Source organism: Erinaceus europaeus, chromosome 3 (assembly GCF_950295315.1).
Source record: "Erinaceus europaeus chromosome 3, mEriEur2.1, whole genome shotgun sequence".
Classification (NCBI taxonomy): domain Eukaryota; kingdom Metazoa; phylum Chordata; class Mammalia; order Eulipotyphla; family Erinaceidae; genus Erinaceus; species Erinaceus europaeus.
The window spans coordinates 54,230,221-54,254,072 of NC_080164.1; positions in this window are offsets into that span (position 1 = coordinate 54,230,221).

Below are 23,852 nucleotides of genomic sequence, written 5' to 3' on the forward strand. Positions count from 1 at the left end.
GTACTGAACCACAGCAGTTTCTCATGCTCTTCCTTCCTCTCTATTCAGCACTTCATTTTTATCTAATCTCTAACAAAGCATAGTCTGTGGTAGGCAGTGTAGTCTGTAGTAAGCAGAGTGAATCAGCCTTCTAGAAGGTGGCAGCAGTGAAGACTGTCTAAATATTTATTTCAAACATAACATACCCTATAATCTTCCACATCCAAAGATTTTTTCCACTTTACCTGCAGCCTTATAATTAATAGGATTTTGCAATAAGAAACCATGCAAATGAACTCAAGCATTGAAATCACTTTCAAGATGATATAAATTGTGCAGCTATCCTTCCTAGAGGCAGCTCAGAGAGGAAGAGCACTCTGCTTTCAGTAGGACTGCAGCATATGATTATGCACATTGGTATGGGTTTCTTGGGTTTAGATGACCCCATAATGGGATGGAATAGACAGCTCCAAAGTCTCAGTGGCTCAACATAACTGAAGTTGATATGTAGATATACAGGTATACAGGTTAATAGATATATATATGAAAAAAGTCAGCCTAAAGTGGTACACATGGATGAGACCCAGCAATGTCAAATAGTAGCAGCAGTAGTAGTAGAGTAGCAGTAGTTGTTGTTGTATTCATAATGAAAATAATTTTTAAAAAAATAATGCTAACTCTCATATAAAGAAATAAAACACAGGAGCAAGCAAAGTCAAAGGAAAACAAAACTTTAGTCTTGGGCTACAGAACTGAGGTTACCAAGGGCAACTGTAGGGAAGGAGTAGGTTTCAAGGGCAGAAGAGATCCAGTGGAAGTGGTGGAGGAATACTGGTGCTTTGGTGATGAGTGATGTATGACAACACATTGCAAAGAAATAGGAGACTGTACTTCAAAAATATATATTGTCGGGGCCAGGTGGTGGCACATCTGGTTAAGTGCACATGTTACAATATGCAAGGACCCATGTTTGAGTACCCGGTCCACACTTGCAGGGGGAAAGCTTTGCGAGTGGTGAAGCAGGGCTGCAAGTGTCTCTCTGTCTCTCTTCCTCTCTATCCACCCCCCTTACCTCTCGATTTCTGGCTACCTCTATCCAATAAATAAATAAAGGTAATTAAAAAAATTTAAAAAACAAATGGCTTAAAAAACATATATTGTCTTATAAACCAAGTTACCTCAAAAGGAAATAAAAGCATAATAAAGTTTAAAATATAAAGAATTGGCTATTGGGTTGGAGGGGGGCACTCAATATATTGTGATGTAGGAGGCCATAGATTCATTGCACGGCACCACATTTTTTAAAAATTGCCTCCAGGGACCTTAGGGTGGGGCCCACTTTCCTGCAAGCTTATCTCAATTCATATCAAATAATATTGCATCTGCTGATCACAACCTAATCAACGCAACAGGTGCCACCCCAGCATGCTTCACTTCAGACTGTGTCCAGAGACTTCAGGTGTGGAATGACAACCCTTCAGCTTCATCACTCAGGTGAGACCTTTCCTTTCACAGTATTCTCTAATTCCATTCCAGGCGGTTCACTTCCTAACAAAGTCTCAAAACCTAGATATAGACCGGGTCACATGGGGCAGAGCATATGTTCACACGTATCCACAAACTAGGGCAAAATATATACCTGAAAGCAAAAGTACACAACAGTCTGCAGTGAGTACCCCTCAACCTTCATTCCAGTCTTCAGGTCCATAATTGTTCAACAGTTTGGTTGGCTTTGTATGTTAACTCTCTTTTCAGCCACCAGGTTCCAGATGCCAGCATGATGCCGACCAGACTTCCCTGGACAGACGACCCCACTAACGTGTCCTGGAGCTCTGCTTCCCCAGAGACCCACCCTACTAGGGAAAGAGAGAGGCAGACTGGTAGTATGGATCGACCAGTCAATGCCCAGGTTCAGCGGGGAAGCAATTACATAAGCCAGACCCTTCACTTTCTGCAACCCACAATGACCCTGGGTCCATACTCCCAGAGGGATAAAGAATGGGAAAGCTATCAGGGGAGGGGATGGGATATGGAGATGTGGTGGTGGGAATTGTGTGGAGTTGTACCCTTCCTATCCTACGGTTTTGTTAATATCTCCTTTTTAAATTAATAAATACATTTTTAAAAATTTTAAAAAAATAATAAAATTGCCTCCAGGGAATGGACATTAATTGTCTGAGAGGACCACTCTTTCTGAATATTGTTCTTCCCTCCCACACTGAAGTCACATACTAAAAGTGGTGAGAAACTGGTAGCCACAATGATTGTCTCTTTAGGACAGAGCAGATTGGATCTAAGCACACACTTGACCAAAGCCAGACCAGGGCCTCTTCTAGGAATTTGAAATTTGAACTATAGAAATTCTATTAGGAAACAATAGTTTAACGAACTGGTCTAGGTAATATGTTGATTAGAAATATAACTGAGACTTAGTAGTCCTCTCCATTTTCCAGTTAATCTTGCAGTTAGATTGGGATTGTATGGCTAAATTCTGTGCACATACACAGAGAAGAACAAGGTTAAACAAAACAATTACTGAATTCTTCTAATTTCTGGTTCTAATCCCTTCCAAGGCAAACTAAATTTCTGTCCTTGGCTTCTGTGGTTCTCATGTGTCCTTATAACAAATTTCCTTTCCTTTCTTTCTTTCTCTCTTCCTTTCTTTCTTCCTTTTTAGAAAAAAATCAATATTGTACTAAAAAGCTCTCTCCTTTGCAACTTAAAAAAGTAACAACTACTACACCTCATATCTCAGTGTTTCTGCTCTTTTTTCTTACTTTGTATAACTTGAAAACAGCTACATTAACAGTTATAGTTCTGACTTATATATCTAACTCCTTCATGTCAAGAATACCAGGAATTATATAGCAAAAAGCATCCAGAAATAATTCCATAGCACAGTCAATCTGTAAGACACAAATGCAAAATTACAAATCTTGTCTACTTACACAAATTTAAATTAAGGTGGACAATAATAATAATTTCAGTTTTATTAGGTACAAATGACCAGCTGACAAGTTATTCAACTTCTGCAATTATAGTAAAATTCTAGATCTATCAAGAAACAGTTGCTTGCTATAAAGCAGCTAAGGAATTGACTGGCCCTTTGGAACCTGTGCCAACAACCTTTCTGCAAGCCATACTTTTTATAGTCAGAAAGTCATCATCTTAGGAAGAAAAACTTTTTCTGCCATGAACAAGTTGAATGTAATCATAGAAAATGCAGACAAAGAGCTTTTGATGACAGATATTGCTGAGGTCTTCTGCCTTCAAAGACATTCCAGGTCATAATTATGACTAACAATAACTCATGTTTCTTCCACGATGTTACTCACTAGACCAGTGGATTACTTGAAATATATGTTAGTCACATACTCGATTTGGCAAAAAGATCCCCCAGGTCCCTAAATTTTTGGATTGTGAAAAGCCCAGATGGATAAATTGTAGATGAAAAGGAAGGAGAGCTAATATGGTTAAAAATAATATGTGAAAATGTACCCTAATGATAACTACAATCCTGTAAATCAGCATCTCCCCAGTGATACTGAAGTTAGAAAAAAATAAACAATAAGACCTTGTCCTTCAATCCCCCACTCTACCCCACAATTTTTTTTAATTATTATTGATTTACAATATAAGGTAAAGGGGTATAATTCCATACCTTTCCTACCACATGAGTTCTGTGTCCCCATACCCTCCACTGGAAACTATATTAGTTCTCCCAAGATCACAAATATGTCCACCCCACATTCCTAAAGAAAGTGAAATTATCAAGATTCATAAAGAAATCTTTAGCATACCCTTCAGAAAGATAAAGGACCCAGACAAAGGAGAAAGGCAAAAATACCAGCAGAAAACAAGAAGAATCTATTTTAACAACTCAGTAATCATTTAAAACAACTGAACGTCTAAGTGCATGTTGCAACTTATATACCATGAAGGTAAGCCAAAAGTCAGTTAAAATAATTATGCTTACAAATAAAAAGGTTGAAGTCTTTTATTTGAAATTTCATGATCAAGGGACTATGTTGACTAATATAGCTCAAAGGCTGCATATGGTCATTGGCTAAATGGCATTGGCACTCATCTTTAAAAAAATTGTAGTATAGTGGTGGTTCCATTATGTAATGGTTATCACTCTGGACTCTGAAAAATTTGTATTATAGAAGGAAATAGGGATTCTAGGATGTAAAGAAACTTGGAAGTCTATTTTAGATATGTTCCTATGGGTCCATGACTTTGATATACATATATATATATATTTTTTTTCTGAAGCTTGATAGCTAATATGAAGGTAGACTAAAAATATTGTCTGGGTAGGTGGTGTCGAAATTTTAAATAGGACTAGAAAGGTAGATCAGGGTAGGAAGTAGTTCCCACACTTGAAGAAACTATATAAATACAATTAACTGTTTACCCCATTGATCTGACCCAGGGCCCACATATATTCATACTTAGCACCCTCTGAGTACCTATCAGTTTATGTTCACAGTGCATGGTCTCAACTGGGAAATTTTTTTTTTTTTGTATACTAAACACAGGTGGTTTTTTTGTTTGTTGGTTTGTTTGTTTTTTGCCTCCAGGGTTATCTCTGGGACTATGTGCTTGCACTATGAATCCACTGCTCCTGGAAGCCATTTTTCCTATTTTTGTTGCCCTTGTGGTTATTGTTGTTTTTATTGTTATTGTTGTTATTGCTGTTGTTGTTGGATAAAGCAGAGAGAAATCAAGAGATATGGGGAAGACAAAGAAGGGGAGAGAAAGACAGATACCTACAGACCTGCTTCGAGGCTTGTGAAGTGACCCTCCTGCAGGTGGGGAGCCAGGGGCTCGAACCGGGACCCTTATGCAAGTCCTTGCACTTCACACCATGTGCACTTGCTGTGCTACCTGACCCCACCCTTTTTTTTTCAGTGACATAATAATGATTGACAAGATTGTGGGATAAGAAGGTGGGTACAATTCCATACAATTCCCATCACCAGAGTTCCATATCTCCTCTCCTATATTGGAAGGTTCCATATTCTTTACCCCTCTGGGAGTATGGACCAAAGATCTTTATGAGGAGAAGAAAGTGGAAGGTCTGTCAAATAGATCCCTCTCTCCATTATCACTGGTCATCTCCATCAGGAATAACACAATGGACCCCTTTGTGGGCCCCCGTAAGACCTTGACCTCAATGTGGACCAACAACAGTAGAGAATGTTCCATCCTCCGAAGGGAGGCTGGATAACATACTCTATCTACCATCTGAAGAAGATAGGTCCTGAAATTGGGGCAGCTTGGAACATTCTTACTCATGACCACAGAATTTGAGCTCAGACCTACAGGGATACAGGGGTCACATAGGTTCCTAAGCTGAATATGGGCCTCAGATCAGATCCATGGGGTTTACAGTCAACAATAATTATGCACCTTTCCCATATTTGGAGCTACTCTCTTCCCTGATCCAGCTTTCAGATCCTTTTTCTAGCCATGACAACATCTCCCCAGACAACAACTTGGGTCCACCTGCATCAGGCTGAGGAAAAAACTAGTATAGTCATGGGTCCTTTGTAATATAAATAAAATAGGCCTACTAGCTATCTTCAAAATGGAGACCCCAAATCTTCATCTGCACTATTCCAGCTTTTAGGTTCATGATTAGCCAACAATTTGTTTGGCTTTATATGTTAACTCTTTGTTCAGCCACCAGGTTCCAGATGCTAGCATGATGCCAACCGGACCTCCCTGGGCAGATGGCCCCACCAGTGTGTCTTGGAGCCCCGCTTCCCTAGAGCCCTGCCCAATTAGGGAAAGAGAGAAACAGGCTGAGAGTATAGATCGACCTGTCAATGTCCATGTTCAGTGAGGAAGCAATTACAGAAGCCAGACCTTCCACCTTCTGCACCTCATAATGACCTTGGATCCATACTCCCAGAGGGTTAAGGAATAGGAAAGCTATCAGGGAAGAGGATGGGATACGGAGTTCTGGTGGTGGGAATTGTTTGGAGTTGTACCCCTCTTATTCTATGTTTTCTGTCGGTGTTTCCTTTTTTTTTTTTAAAGTTTTAAATTTTTAGAAATATTTTAAAATATTTATTTATTCCCTTTTGTTGCCCTTGTTTTTATTGTTGTTGTTACTGCTGTTGTCATTGTTAAATAGGACAGAGAGAAATGGAGAGAGGAGGGGAAGACAGAGAGGGGAACAGAAAGACACCTGCAGACCTGCTTCACTACCTGTGATGCAACCCCACTGCAGGTGGGGAGCAAGGGGCTCAAACCAGGATCCCTGCGCTGGTTGTTGTGCTTTGCACCACCTGTGCTTAACTCTCTGCGCTACTGCCTGACTTCCTAGTGTTTCCTTTTTGTAAATAAAAATATAAAAAAAAAGTGGAAGGTCTGACTTCTGTAATTGCTTCTCTGCTGGACACAGACGTTGGCAGGTCAATCCATAACCCCAGTCTGTTTCCATCTTTCCCGAGTGGGTCAGGGCTCTGGAGAGGTGGGGTTCCAGGCACATTGGTGAAGTTGTCTGCACAGAGAAGTCAGGATGGAATCATGACAGCATCTGCAACTTGGTATCTGAAAGTCAGTGCTCTGGTCTCTCCTTGTCTGTATCTCTTTCTTTGTATCTCTCTCATCAAAATAAATAAATAAGTAAAATATTATAAAGAAAGAAAGAATAACTTGCTTTGCTAAACAAACAGCCCAGGTTCAAGTCCCTAGTAAACCACATAGGAGTAATATTGCACTGAGGGACACTCTGGTGATATAATCTCTCTCATTTTTAATACTTAAAAAAAGTTTGTCTAGAGTGTGACAAAAAAGAAGGAGAAAGTCATAATATCAATGTATTTCTCATGATCCTAGTTTGAAAATAAAATATTAGCAGTATCTCATAAACCCCTGACCCACTAGGTCCTCCTCTGCTAACTGCTCTTCAACAGTACCCAAAAATTATCTTGTTATTATTAGCTTGTATTTTTGTGTTAGTCATTCCCTGACTTCTTTATTGTTTTTTTTTTAATTTCTATTTATTTATTCTCTTTTGTTGCCCTTGTTGTCTTACTGTTGTTGTCGTTGCCAGATAGAACAGAGAGAAATGGAAAGAGGAGGGCAAGACAGAAGGGGAGCGAAGGATAGACACCTGCAGACCTGCTTCACCCCTTGTGATTCAACTCCCCTGCAGGTAGGGAGCTGGGGGCTCGAACCGGGACCCTTACACTGGTCCTTGTGTTTTGCACCACGTGCTTACCCCACTGCACTACCGCCCAACTCCCTTCTTTATTGTTTTTATCACATAGGCTTTTATACTCACACAACATATTATTTAGTTTTAAGAATTAGCTAGTATAGGGGCTGAGTGGTGGCACACCCAGTAGAGTACAACATTATTGGGAGTCGGGCGGTAGTGCAGCGGGTTAAGCACACATGGTGCAAAGCGCAAGGACTGGCATAAGGATCCTGGTTCAAGCCCCTGGCTCTCCACCTGCAGGGGAGTCGCTTCACAGGTGGTGAAGCAGGTCTGCAGATATCTATCTTTCTTTCTCCCTCTTTGTCTTCCCCTCCTCTCTCCATTTCTCTCTGTTCTATCCAACAATGATGACATCAACAACAATAATAACTACAACAACAATAAAAACAACAAGGGCAACAAAAAGGAAATAAATAAATATTTTAAAAATCTTTAGAAAAACATTATGTGCAAGAATTCCAGCCCCCCAATTACCACCTATGGGAGGGCTTCACGACTGGTGCAGCAATGCTGGTGCTCTCGCTTCCTCTCCCCTCTCTCCTTTGTATCTTCCCCTTCCCACTCAATTCATCTCTAATCTATCAAATAAAAGAAAGCGGAAAAATTCTTGCTCAGAGCCCGTAGATTCATCATACAGGCACCAAGAATCAGTGATAAAAGACAGATATAAAAAACTATCAAAATTACACAATTAATTGTTAATTCAAGGATGAATACAACAGAATTTCTTGGAGTCAACTTTCCTGATATAAAGGTTGACAACAAGAGGTCTTTTTTAGGAAGTCAGTGGATAAGGTCAAAAGTCCTAATAAACATAGGGCTCTACAATCTGTCAAGGACTAGTATTGAAATCAGGCAGAAACATGGTTATAGAGTATGGAATGTCCTCTATTTTCTGTCTTACCTCCAGCTTAAGGGCTTAAGAAGAAAGTTTGGTGAGGTGAAAATGCATGTCTTTAGCTGATCTAGGAAACAGGGATGGAACAAAGAGCAGGAGCTTATATGGCCATGACACAGATAAGAATCTGAGCAAGGTTCATTCAAGAATTCTGCCCTCAGATTAAAGTGAGGGTAAAATAGCAATGGAAACTAGGTTATGACAGTCACCAGCATGTTGGTTTGTTTGTCTCTTTTTTAAGAATTTGTTTATTCACTAGAAAGATAGGAGGGAGAGAAAGAACCAGATATCACTCTGGTACATGTGCTGCTGGGGATTGAACTTGGGACCTCATGGTCAAGAATCCAGTGCTCTATCCACTGCACCCCCATGTCTGTTTCTTGAGTCTCATGCTCCTATCAGACTGAGATAGCTGTCCCCAAGAGCTTTTGATAGTTGCCCTGAAATCTCCCTTCACTATCCTGTTGGGGATTTCCTTTGCTTTCCTCCTTTGTTGGATAACCTGTTTCTTATATCCAGGACTAGAATGCATATTTTGTGTAACCCAGTGAAAAAAACAAAAATGCAGATATTCTTGTTGAAAAATCAACAAGGTAGTGCAGCGAGTTAATTACAGGTGGTGCAAAGTGCAAGGACCAGCGTAAGGATCCCGGTTCGAGTCCCCGGCTCCCCACCTGCAGGAGAGTCGCTACACAGGCGGTGAAGCAGGTCTGCAGGTGTCTTTCTCTCCCCTTCTCTGTCTTCCCCTCCTCTCTTCATTTCTCTCTGTCCTATCCAACAACGACAACATCAATAACAACAACAATAATAACTATAACAATAAAACAACAAGGGCAACAAAAGGGAATAAATAAATAAATATTAAAAAATTTTTAAAAAGAAAAAATCATTCTGAATTGCAAGGTGGCAATAGCAGAGAACTAAACCAGTATGGGACTCTTCTATGGGTGGGACTCTGTGCAACTGTACAGAAGACATTGCATAACCCATTATGCCATCTCCTCAGACCAATGTAGTTTATTTTTAACATAAATAATTTTATAATGGGTAAGAAATTAATGTTCAAAGTACAAACAGTAAATTTTAGCACTGGGATTTAATTCTATACATGTTGGCTTCAAGCATTTTTATTATTTATTTATTTATTTATTTTTTAGTATTTTTATTCTTTCTCTTTAAGGTCTCCCATACTGTTGGGGAGAATTTGAAATATTTTTTTAATTATGTGGCTGTTGTTGGGAAATAATTCTTTGGAGAACAAAGTTACCAATTTTCCTTCATTTTTCTCACCTGCTAGCAAGACTATAGAGTACTGAGATATTAGAATTTGTTCTGTACCTTAGCTAAGGCAAAAAAAAATCTATCATAGATCTGGGGGGGACTCTTGAGAATGGTATTACTTACAGAGGTAATTGAGAAAGGAACAGTATTTGACAATTTACATATTTTTCAGGCAGAGTGGAGAAAGATTTAAGTTGTACTTTCTTCCTACTTTTTTTAAAATTTAACCATGAGGCCCCTAACCTCACTGCATATGGAAGATGAACCACATATAATACTACTATTAATTTGGCAACATTTTTGAGTCACTGATCCCTTAGATGATTTCCCCAAAAAACATTCATGTGTGTGTCTGCATTCAGACAACTAAACTTTGCAGAATTTATCTATCCCTGAAAGCCAAAGACAACAACATTAATAAATTCTTCAATGCCCACCCACTCCCCCACCCCCGCACATATCACTTGCTGCTAAAATCAAGCCACAGTCAAATACCACTGGGTAGCATTAGGCTGGGGAAGAACTGAAGGGGAAAGAACACACTATCTTGTGTCATGAAGAGGAAAAAGACATTGAGGAATGATCCTATTAGCAGGAAACCTGGAAATGGAGTTGGGAGTAGGAATGGAGTTGGGAATGTGATTCCTACTTCCCAATGTCAGAATGGTATGAGAAGGAGGTTTGGGAGAACAGGGCAGGATCAGGATGAGTAACAAAAGAACCTGGCCTACTCCATCTTCCAGGACCCTAGTCAGGGAATCCTTGGATTCCCAGATAGATATGATGGGCTTAGACCTCTAACAGATCCCTCTCTCCACCATCACTAGTCATCTTCATCAGGAACAACATCATAAACCCTCTTGTGAGCCTCTATAGGACCTTGCCCTCTGTGTAGAACGACAATGGTAGAAACTGTTGTACTCTCTGAAGGGAGGCTGGGTCAACATACTTTGCCATTCTAGGAAGACTGGTCCTGATGAGTGTAGCATAGAATGCTCCTAGCTGTGACCATGGACTGTGAGCTCAGACTGACAGGGATGCAGAGGTTGCACAGTCTCCTGTGTTAAATATGAATATAGATATAGCCACTAGGCCAGATTGGTGGGGTTTACAGTTAATGGTATTTATATACTTTTCCCATATTTGGGAGCTACTCTCTACCCTGATCCAGCTTTCTAGTCCTATTCTCAACTCTGACACCATCTCCCCAGACAATACTTTTAGCCCACCTGCATGTTAGCTGTTGGGCTCAGGCAAAAATTACAAAAGTTGGGGGGGATAGATAGAATAATGGTTATGCAAAGAGATGTTCATGCCTGAGGCTCTGAAGTCCCAGGTTCAACCCCTATACCACCATAAGACAGAGCTAAGCAGTGTTCTGGTTAAATAAAATAATAAAAATTATGAAAAATAAAAAATCATGGTCTCCTTGGAATATACCTAAAATAGATTTTCTAGCTTCTTCCAATATGATGTTCCCAAATATCATCTACTATAGTCTTACCTTTAGGTTCCTGATTATTAAAGAATTTATTATGTTTTATATCTTAATGCTTTTCAGCCACCAATTTGCAAATGCTACCATGATGCCAACCTGACTTCCCTGGGCAATGACCTTACCAGTGTGTCCTGGAACCCTACCTCCCCAGCGCCCTACCCCATTAGGGAAAGATAGAAACAGTCTGGAGATATGGATTGAAGTGCCAACATCCATGTCCAGAGGAGAAGCAATTACCAAAGACAGACCTTCCACCTTCTGCTCCTCATAAAGCTCTTTGGTCTATACTCCCAGAGGGGTAAAGTACAGGGAGACTTCCAATGGAAGGGAGGGGATATGAAACTCTGGTGGTGGGAATTGTATGGAATTGTACACACCCTGTTAGTTCCACAATCTTGTTAATATTAAATCACAGAAGAAAGAGGAGGAGGAGGAGACGAATGAGGAGGAGAGGAGGAGGAGAAGAAGAAGGAGAAGGGGAAGGGGAAGGGGAAGGGGAAGGGGAAGGGGAAGGGGAAGGGGAAGGGGAAGGGGAAGAGGAAGAGGAAGAAGAAGAAGAAAGAGGAAGAGGAAGGAGAAGAAGAAGAACCTGGCCAATTAGGAGAACTGCTGGAAGACAGCAACTCTACTTTAGTCACCCAGACATGATTTTTTTAAAGATATATATATATATATATATATATATGTATTGCCTCCGAGGTTATTGCTGGGGCCCAAGGCTTGCACTATGAATCCACTACTTCTGGAAGCCATTTTTTCCATTTTGTTGTTGTTGTTATTGCTGTTGTTATTGGATAGGACAGAGAGAAATCGAGAGAGGAGGGGAAGACAGAAAGGGGAGAGAAAGATAGACACCTGAAGATCTGCTTCACTACTTGTGAAGCGACCCCCCTGCAGGTGGGGTTCCAGGAGCTCAAACCAGGGTCCTTATGCTGGTCCTTGCACTTTGTGCCATGTGCACTAAACCCTTGTACTACTGCTGGGCCCCCAAGATAAATATGTTTTTAATTAATAAAATACAACTGCATGATTTTCTCATTAGTTCTGCTGTTTTACTAGTGATTTAATATTGATTTACAAAGTTATGGGACAACAGGGATATATTTCCACACTGTTTGCACCACCAGAGTTCTGTATCAGCATTCCCTCCCCCTACATTGGAAACTGCAATAGCCCTCTAAATGTCACAGATGTGGGTCAATTATTATTTTTTAAGAATTTTTTAAAAATTATATTTATTTATTTATTTTCCCTTTTGTTGCCCTTGTTTTTTTTAATCATTGTTGTAGTTATTAATGTTGTTGTTATTGATGTCATTGTTAGGACAGAGAGAAATGGAGGTGGGGAAGACAGAGGGGGAGAGAAAGATAGACACCTGCAGACCTGCTTCACTGCCTGTGAAGCAACTCCCCTGCAGGTGGGAAGCTGGGGGGTTAAACCAGGATCTTTAAGTTGGTCCTTGCGCTTCACGTCATGTGCGCTTAACCCGCTGCACTACCGCCGGACTCCCCAATTATTATTTCTATAACAAAAGTGGGATTTGGGACATTTTCTACATTCTTCATGAGAAGCACCCTGTCACATCCAGCTAAGTGAGGCAAATAGAACTGTATCTGAAAAGTAACTGAAAAACCCCATGTTAGTTAGGTATGATGTTAGGAGATAGCCTGGGCTTTCCCTAGTTTAAACCAGAAAGTCTCTGAGCCTAGTACATTTAAAATATGATCAATGGATAATACCAATATTAATTTAGAAATATTTGTAAACTCACCAATACCTTTGCCATATGCTCCACAGTAAACAGAATCCACAGAACCAAAAGGTGAGCAATATGGTATGTCTAGCACAGGTCACTGAAATTATTCCTGAATCCCAAGAGCCATGAACATTATGCTCAAGGTGGGGTGGCAGACTGGGAGGGCTGGACTAGTGACTGCCTATCCTTAGGTAGTAATTTCTAGGTCCAGACTCATAAAAAATGAGCTTCTACTGGGAAAAGGTCTAAGATCTCTCTTAGGTCTGACTCTACAGGGGCATTCCCTTCTCAGAGGTAAGTCAGGCATACAATATTTTCATCATTCTTAGCAAAGGGACACTTCCTATCTGTGCAAATATTCTATCAATTTATCCAAGAAATTATTGCCTCCCCTCCTTTCTTTTTTTCTGACCCCTTGATGTATTCGAACTGAGCTGTTCACTTATTCAATTTTACATTCTCCCCCGCACACACACCCTTTTTCTCTCTCTCATCTATCTAGATCTATGATAGGGGCTGACCTAACTATATTTACATCACGTGTTCTAATCAGGCATCACTGACAAATAGGGCATGTTTTTCAACAATAAATACAGACTTCTAAATTTATCTTGGCCACTTAATTATCCAACTGCTATGTAAATATTTGATATCTTTATCTTTCCCTCAATCTTCTTTCTTCTCTGCCAGTCATATTTTCAAAAATGGTTAAGAACAAGTTACTCCTTTCCTTAAAACCAGTTTACACTATTTCCTCACATCCACAGGATGAGTATGTCACATGAAATTTCTGCCTGTTTTTGCAGCTCTTAAATTTAGAGTAGACAGAAAATGATACCTCAAAGTAGAGCCAAGTGTAGACAGATGCAAGAGTCCCTACTAATGCTGTTCTCAGATCTCATAGGAATAATCATAGTACAAACTTAAAAAAAAATGTGTTGGAGAGAGAGAAAGAGAGAGAGAGAGAGAGACCTGCAGCACTGCTTCACCACTTGTGGAGCTTCCCTTCTGCAGGTGGGGATGAGGGGCTCGAACCCAGGTCCTTACACATTGCAACATATGCACTCAACCAGGTACACCACTACCCGGCCCCAGAATACAAACTTAAATAGTACGTTATATCTTTACTCTTCAGTCCACACTAGACCCTGAGGTACTGACAGTAAAATATGGGCTGCAAGTGCAAGGCCTTCAGAGTTTGTTTCTTTCTTTACAAGAAAAAAAAAAAACCCTATATCTTTTGAAAAATTACCATGGGAGACTCTGAAAAAGAGTTAACAGGAAATAGAATATCAGTGTCAAATAAAAATTAAATGTTTTATCTCTAAACATCCATGTCATTGCTAAACATGTGTCTGAATACTGACTCTTGATTTTCTGGTATGCAGGGTGAAAAAGGGGAAGAGGGGTATATTATTTAAATTTTGTTGATACAAAGAAGGAAATGTGCTAGTTCTTGAAAACAGGAAATGTGTCTTTATTAACCATTTTTAATATTTCTTTTCAATACTTTTAAATCATAAAATTATCTTTTTAAAATTTTCACAAAGAATATATGATTAAAAAATTCTTCCAACATGAAGATCTCAAATCTCACATGCTATATTCTTACCTTTAGGTTCCTGATTATTAAATAATTTATTCTGCTTTATATCTTACTAATTTTTAGCCATCAAGTTGCAGATGCTGCCATGATGCCAACCTGACTTTCCTGGGCAGACTACCTCACCAATGTGTCCTGGAACCTCACTGCCCAGAGCCCTGCCCCACTATGGAAATATAGAAATAGGCTGGGGTTATGGATTAACTTATTTTTTTTTCTTTTTCTTTTTTAATTTTTTATTTATAAAAAGGAAACATTGACAAAACCATAGGATAAGAGGGTACAACTTCACACAATCCCCACCACCAGACCTCTGTATCCCATTCCCTCCCCTGATAGCTATTCTATTCTTTAACCCTCTGGGAGTATGGACCCAAGATTATTGTGGGATGCAGAAGGTTGAAGGTCTGGCTTCTGTAATTTCTTCTCCACTGAACATGGGCATTGACAGGTTGAATGGATTAACTTATTAATGACCAGGTCCAGCAGAGAAGCAATTACAGAAGTCAGAACTCCTACCTTCTCTACTCCATAAAGATCTTTGACCCATACTCCCAGAGAGGTAAAGAATAGGGAACCTTCCAGTGGAGGGGATTGGACATGGAACTCTGGTGGTGGAAATTGTATGGAATTGTATCCCTCTTATCCCACAATCTTGTTGATCAGTATTAAACCACTAATAAAAAAAAAAGTAAAAAATGTTCTCTCTTATCTGTACTTTCACTCCTCTTTTTAAAATTTTTTTATTAATATTTATTTCCTTTTGTTGTCCTTGTTTTTTTTATTGCTGTAGTTATTGTTGTGGTTGTTACTGATGTCGTTGTTGGACAGGACAGAGAGAAATGGAGAGAAGAGGGGAAGACAGAGAGGGGGAGAGAAAGACATCTGCAGACCTGCTTCACCGCTTGTGAAGCGACCCCCCCCTCCACAGGTGAGGAGCCAGGGCTCGAACCAGAATCCCTATGGGGGTTCTTGCACTTTGCGCCACGTCTAGAACACAGATTTTGCTTAAAAATATAATTGCATTTTTTACTTTTAGTGTGTCCTAATATAGGACATAATCCTATATTGATTTATCTATATCTATATTCTTCTTTCATTTATTTATATTTACCATATTATTTAATTACATGGTGTTAACATTACTTAAAGTGGTTTTCATTTTAGTCTTAAAATACATGTATATTTCTTTTTTAATTTTTATTTATAAACTGGAAATATTGAAAAGACCATAGCATAAGAGGGATACAATTCCACCTAATTCCCACTAACAGAACTCTGCATCCTATCCCCTCCCTTGAAAGTTTTCTTATTCTTTATTCCTCTGGGAGGATGGACCCAGGATCATTATGGGGTGCAGAAGGTGGAAGGTCTGGCTTCTGTAATTGCTTCCCCGTTAAACATGGGCATTGGCAGGTCAATCCATACTCCCAGCCTGTATCTCTCTTTCCTTAGTGGGGCAGGGATATATATATATATATATATATATATTTCTATAAGTTAGATTTCTAGAATTGGAATTGTGGGATTATATTTATCTTTATTTAAAATTTAGATAAGAAGTGGTAAAATAGCTCATTCAAATAGTGTGCTTACTTTGCCATATTCATAACCTAGGTTCCAGCCCAGTCCCTACTGTATTGGAGCGTGATTCAGTATTGTGATATCTTCCCCTGTCTCTCTGCCTGTGTCTCTTTCTACCTGAAAATGTCAGCTGAGAGTGGTGAAACCCAAGTGATTATAATAATTTTTTAAAATAATGAATTATCCTTTTAAAAATAGTGTACCAACAGTTGGGAAAATACCTCAAGTGGTAGAGCACAGGATTTGCATGCCTAAGATTCAGGGTGATATAAGTACCAGAGTGGAAATCTGACTTCTAGCTCTGTCTCTGTCTCTCTCTCTCTCTCTATGATATAATAAACAAAATCAAAATTTTTACAAAGATTGTACCAGTTTACACTCTCATTAATTGTCTTTGAGAGTAACTATTTCCCCATTCACTTACCAACATTAGATATTATCAATATATCTTTTTCCGGGTACAAACTTATAAATGGAATTTCTCCTGGCAAAGTAAGTATATTTTAATAAGAAAGGAGACCATATCAATTCTATTATTCTAGGGTGGTAGTTTCCAGACTGTGATCCTCATAACCAAGGCAACTGAGTTTTTTAATCTCAGTGTTACACTCTGGGGTAAGATTTTATTTGAAGATAACATTTTGTTGTTAAAAAAACAAGTTTGCAAACTACAGGTCTAGTTTTTAAACTGCTAGCAATTTTAAGAGCAATGGAAAAAATGTATTCCTTAAAGGCAAAAATGAAGTGATGCTAAAATGAGTCTCCAGTTGTAGCCCAAATATTCTGTATCCATTTATTCACTGTGTGCAGTGTGATCATACCTGTTAACAACGTGTTCATGTGAGGCCTTCTCCTTACAATTCTGCAACCAATCCCAAAGGACCATCTCTTTCAGGATTTGAGGCAGAGTAATTCTTCTCTAACTACTAATTTACCTTCTCCCAAATACTTTCTTTGAGATCCAGCATGTGAAAGCTCCTTTTGAGTAGACAGAATAGTAGCAACAATAAAATAATAAACTACTCTGCTACACCAAAGATTCTTGAAAGAATTGTATTTCCTCTAGCTAGCCTGCTGTCAAGATCAGAAAAGAGGTGTTTGAGTCAGTCACAAAGATACAATTTCAAAATGGTACAGTAACCATATTGTGTCCATCTGTGGCCTAGTAACAGTTTCTTTTTATCTCACTGTCTCCTCTCTTCTGTTCTTCCTTCTTTATCTTTACTCACTGCCCCCTGGATTGAACCAAGAATTTCAAATTAATTTCTAGTAAGTACTACTGTTCAATTCTTCCCAACTTTAATCTTCAAATTTACATGGCAGTCTCCTCACAGAACTCACTTTTTTTTTCTGACCAGAGCACTACTCTAGTGCTGGGGCTGAACCAGGAACATTTTACGAACAAGCCCTGTGTGCTACCATTTCACTATCCCCTCTCTCCAGCCCTCATAGTGCTCATTTTAAAAGAAGGCTTTCAAAAAATATAGATAGATAGATAGATAGATAGATAGATAGATAGATATGTAGATATAGAAATAATAGTCAACTCTTATCTTTGACCTTGGGAAAACCACTGCAATTTCCAATGTAGGGAATGTGGACACAGAACTCTGGTAGTGGGAAAAGTGTGGAATTGTAGTCCTGTTATCTTGTAATTTTAAATGCCAATATTAAATCATTAATTAAAAGAAAAGGGAACAAGAAAGAAGGTTTTCAATTTAGCAGAATAAATAAGCTCTCTCCAAGAGAAATTTTTCTTGAAGAAAACCCCACCACCAACAACAATAGACAATATTCTCTAGTCACTTTATATATCTGGCCCATTAACCAAATATTCATCAGTTCTACAGCCTTTTTGAATTATGTTAATGTTCAGTCTCTGGCATATTTCTCACAGATACATAATTAATAACTATGTAAAACAAGTAGTTTATGATTAAAAATAATAAATGATAAATGAATGCAAGAGTTTAGGGTATTCCATAAAATATAATAGAAAACATCTTACAAAGGCCATAAAATTAGTAATTCTTAGAGAGTACAGTTAAAACATTCAGGTATATTTTAACTTGCATTTGTTAGCTTTGGGGAGATCCATAATGTAAGATTATCCTCCTCAAAATGTTTACTACTTCACATTTCTTTTTGTGTTGGATTTTACTTTTATTTAAAAAATGCTTTTCCTTTCTCCTATGAGCTAGATAATATTTTTGTTTATTCTCTGTCTAGTCAGATAGGAAGGAAGCAGAGATGATTATCTCAATCAATACAATATCTCCTCTCTTGCTGGTATCCCAAGAATAAAGAATGTTATATAAAGGAGCACACTATGTAAACCAAGGCTTAGAACATCCTTTAGTGAGCCATTGTAAAATATCACTTGAAATTCCTACAGGATCTTTTGCCTGCTATGTTTAATTCCTAAATCCCATGTTATTAAAAGAAGTCTGTTTGCTCTTTTTTCTACACTCATATTATACTTTTTTTTTTCATCAAAACTGGCTTAGTTTGGAATGAGGAAGCAGGAACATATGACAAGTTAGAATTTCTGATATTTGACCCTCTGCTATAAATTTAAGCCCATGAATAGCTAGGACCTATTCTACTGTGGGTAGAGATACACATATGTATATGTATATATGTCTATGTATATATATACGTATATATACATATGTCTATGTATATATACGTATATATATATACATATATATACATAGGTCTATGTATATATATATCTATGCATATAGATACATATATTATTTCCCCACAGAAAACACAGATTCTGTTCTATTCTTTTTGCCTTTGTGACAAAAACTTTAGGTAAAGTTTCAAGTGGAATAAAGTCCTTTTTCTTTCTGAGACCAGAGAGATAGCTCACTGCATATGATGGCGTGATTGACACACAGACCAGGTTAAGAGCCCCAAACCACAGACAGTATGACAGTAGCACTGGGGGAAGTACTGGTGCTCTGATATCTCTCCCACTCTCTCTGTCTCTCCATGTGAGTGAAAGTTTCAGTCCAGGGATGTGCAAACATGCATCTATAAGGCACTGTCTCAGAAAAAAAATAACAATCTCCAAACTACAGAAATTCCTCATTTAATGATAGCTCCTTGGAAACCAGTTTTAGCAACAGTTGAAACTGCATATAATGTGAGCAGGACTTTGAATTAACTTCATTTCAGTCAGTGTTCAGTCAGATTTTTTTCTTTCATTAATGTTATCATGACATTGGGAGCCACCACTGTTGTCTGCAGCCTTAGGACTGACTCTTCACCCCCCTCCTCACCATCTGTGCTAGCCTCTAGACACATAAGGCTAGAAAAGACGTTCAAGTAGTGTGGCTCTTTGAACGAGAATAGAGGATATCCAACTTATTCAAAACCAGAATCCAGCCAAGTCCCAATGATAATAGGACAAAACAAGCTTTCTTTCTTTAATTAAACCAGTTTTTGTACCTAATCACATCCATATGAGTAAACTCATCAGGATAAACTAGAAAGTGCTTATAGCTCAATGCTTATTGGGCTTTCTTCCTGATAGTCAGGCTAACATAGCATAGTGTGTGAGGGGGGTTGGGAGGTGGTAGCACAGCAGGTTAAGTGCACATGGTGCAAAGCACAAAGACCAGTGTAAGGATCCTGGTTCTAGCCCCTGGCTACCCAACCATGAATTCACTATGAATCCACTGATCTTGGCTGGCATCTTTTTTCCATTGTTTTTGTTGCTGTTATTATTGTACAGGACAGAGAGAAATTGAGAGGAGGGGAAGACAGAGAGGGGAGAGAAGGATAGACACCTGCAGACCTGCTTCACTGCCAGGGGCTCAAACCAGGATCCTTGCGCTGGTCTTTGGCACCCAGCCCCAGCAATAAACCCTGCAGGCAAAAAAAAAAGTATTTTAAAAAATCTTAAAGCCCATGTGGTCCAGGAGGTGGCACAGTGGCTAAGGCACTAGACTCTCAAGCATGAGGTCTTGAGTTCAGTCCCCAGCAGCACATGTACCAGAGTGATACCTGGCTCTTTCTCTCCCTCTCTCTCTCCCTCTCCTTCTCCCTCTCCCTCTCTCTCTCTCTCTCTCTCTCTCTCTCATCTTTCTCATTAATAAATAAATACAATCTTTAAAAAATAAAATCTTAAAGCCCTTATCTAACAGAAGAAATGGAAATCTACCAACTAGATTGACCAATTAATCTTGGTCTTCTTTATTTATTTGTTAAAACTAGAGAACAACTCAGCTCTGGCTTATGGTGACACTGGGGATTGAAGCTGTAACTTCAGAGGCTCAGGCGTGAAGATTGTTTGCATAACTATATGCTATTTCCCCAGTTCAATAAATACATCTGATCACAGGTCATCAAAAGTTAATATTCATACCAAGGTGTTTTAGGAAGCTGTTTTGTATGTTAAACAGAAAAGCTGAGCTCTAAATGTCCAGGTGAGTGCATCAAACATTGGTAAAATATATTATTTAATCCAGGCTACCTTGTCTTCAAATTTAGAAGTTTAAAAATAAAATACTTTGTATATTAAGTTGACAAAAGAAAAAAACTCTTATTTAAGGACCTACTATATATATGCTGTCTACAAGAGACTCACTTCAGATTTCAGGATCCACATAGGTTCAAAGTGAAGGTTTAAAAAAAACACACATATAAGTGAAAAACAAAACAAAACAAAAACCACAGCAATTGTTAATGCTGTACAAAAAACAGTAGTAAATCAAGGAATGTTTGAAAAATTATGAAGGTGAAAATTTATTAAGAAAATGTAACAATTATACATACAACTAATATTAGACCATTCATAGTACTAACAGATCTGAGTGGAGAAATAAACAAAAAAAAAAAAAAAAAAGAAAGAAAGAAAGAAGAGATATCATCGGACTTCAATACATCACTTTCAGCAATAGATGACCAAAAAAAAAATCAACAAGAAAATGTTGAGCTTAAATCACTTGGTCAATGAATCTAGCTAGACAATTTTAGAACTTTCCTTCCAGTAGTATCAGATTACACACTCTTCAAGTACATAAGGCATTCTCTAAGATAGAGTATACAAGCCAGAAAACAAGTCTTAACAGATTTAAGAAGACTGAAATCATACCAAGTATCTTTTCTGATCACAATGGTATGAACTAGAAACCAACAACAAAAGGAAAGCTGAAAAAATTATAGGCATGTGGAAACAACCACTCTTTCTTGAGCAACCAATGAGTCAAAGAAGAAATCAATGGGGAAATCTAAAAAGTCTCAAAACAAATGAAAATGTAAACTCTCTATATCAAACCCACAAGAGTGCAAAAGCAATTCTGGGAAAGATTTTTTTATCAACAAATGCACATATTAAGAAAATAAGGGGACCTGGCTGGGAAGATAGCATAATAGTTATGCAAAAGACTATTTGTTTATTGGAGATATATATAAACTGAGAGGAAATGTGGAAGATAGAGAGGGAGAGAGACACCTGCAGCACTGCATCGCTACTGAAGTTTTTACCCCTGCATATAGGAATCAGGGCTTGAGCCTAGATCTGTGATACATGTTAATGTGTGTGCTCAACTAGGTGTGCTACTGCTTGGGCCCTGCAAATGACCTGAGGCTCTCAGGTTCAGTCTGCAGCACCTCTATAAGCCAGAGCTGAGCAATAATCTGGTCAGTCTACCTGTTTACTTGTCTCTTATCTCTTACTTCTCTGTCTCTCTCCCATTAAAATACATACAAAAGTAAGAGAGCCTAGAAGGCTTAATACAGATGACCTAAATCCACAGCTACACATTGAAATAACACATAAAAATGGACTTTCATAACAAGGGGAAGAATGTCTCTATGTAGTCAGATGAGAAAACAGAGAGCTGTACTTTCGTAAGATGAAAAATAGCCCCTCCATGTGACAATAAAGTCAACAACAGCCTGCAATTGAAAGGGATGTAGAGGGTATGGGGCTCTAATTTGGCAAGTAGGGGACAGCTATATCCAAATTCTAGCACCTCAATCCTATTTCTACAATTCAACAATACAGAAAAGGAAATTAAAATCTGGGGACAGGCGGTGGCACACCTGGCTAAGCACACACAATACAGCACACAAGGACACAGGTTTAAGCCCCTGGTCCCGCCTGCAAGGGAAAATCTTCACAAATGGTGAAGCAGGGCTGCAGGTCTCTGTCTCTCTCCCTTTCTATCTCTCTCTCCCCTCTCAATTTCTCTCTATATATATCCAATGATAAAAAATAATAAAGGGAATCGGGTGGCAGCACAGCGGGTTAAGCGCAGGTGGCGCAAAGCGCAAGGACCGACGTAAGGATCCGGGTTTGAACCCCCGGTTCTCCACCTGTAGCGTAGTCGCATCACAAGTGGTGAAGCAGGTCTGCAGGTGTCTATCTTTCCCACCCTCTATGTCTTCTCCTCCTCTCTCCATTTCTCTCTGTCCTATCCAACAACGACGACAGCAACAACAACAACAATAATAACTACAACAACAAAAACAAACAAGGGCAACAAAAAGGAAAAAAAATACATGGGAGCCAGGCGGTAGCGCAGCAGGTTAAGCGCACGTGGCCCAAAGTTCAAGGTCCAGCTTAACCATTCCAGTTAGAGCCCTGGCTCCCCACCCGCAGGGGAGTCGCTTCACAGGCAGTGAAGCAGGTCTACAGGTGTCTATCTTTCTCTCCCCATCTCTGTCTTCCCCTCCTCTCACCATTTCTTTCTGTCCTACCCAACAACAGCAACATCAATAATAACTACAACAATAAAACAACAAGGACAACAAAAGGGAATAAATAAATGAAAAGTAAACAATAATAAATAAATAAATATTTTTAAAGTGAACATAAAAACTTAAAAATAATAATAATAAATAAATATAAAATTTTAAAAAGGAGATTAAAATCTGGAAAAGACTAAATTCAGAAATGGCTGTCTCTACTCAGTTGTTCTTAGTAAGCCACTATAGTCTAGGTAGTAGCTAAAACTACTATACAATTTATAGTTTTTATTTCTTATCCTCATTATTGAAAGGTTGTAGGCACAAAATTGCAATAGGATTGGAGTGCTGGGATTTTAATTCAGCCTGACCCCTGCTAATCTGACTAAAATGCTATCATCGGTGAGTCTCTTTCCAGTTGTGGTTTACTGTGATGCATTGTGGCTCTCTACTGTTGGTGAGTATATCTCTGTGTCCTTGATACCTGAATGTTGTTGCACTTTTGATCCTTGCTGTGGCAGCTTGTCTGAGAGTCAAGCCTGTCTCTATGTAGGGTTTCTCATTTGTATTGGGGATTTGATGTTGTTACAGAAGGAAAGGAAAACAGACCCTGCTAGTCCTCCACCTTGGCCCTGCCTTTCTCTATGAAAACACTTTAAATTAGGACATTTTTTCCCCACCAGGATTATTAGTGGGGCTCAACATATGCATTAAGAATCCACTGCTTCTGGTGGCCATTTTCTCCCCACCCACCCACTCCCTTTTCCCCCTTCTTTTTATTTGACAAGACAGAGGAAAATTAAGAAGGGTAGGGGACATAAGATAGGAGAGAGAAAGATAGGCTAACTACAGACTTGCTTCATCACTCATGAAGCTTTTACCCCTGCAGGTGGGGGCCAGGGACTCAGGACAGAGGTATGAACCTGGGTCCTTGTACATGGTAGCATGTGTATGAAAGAGGATGCACCACCACCTAGCCCCCCAGGACAAAAATTTCAAAGCAAATCATTAAAGTGAGTGCAACTACATATGGTTTCTAAACAATAGAGATGTTAAGAAACAAGCTACTCCTAAACTCCTTCATTATCTTAAATTTAACAGGTCATTTTCCCTCACAGAAAAGGCAGCTTTTAAAATGGATTATTCCAATATTATAATTTGGGTTAGACAGTGATTTCATTAGTTTCAGGTTAAAGGAACAGGAATTTCTCATTCAAATCTCATATTCTACATAACCAATATGATATGCTTTGACAAATTGTTTTATTTTTTTAAACATTTTTATTATCTTTATGTTTTGGATAGAGACAG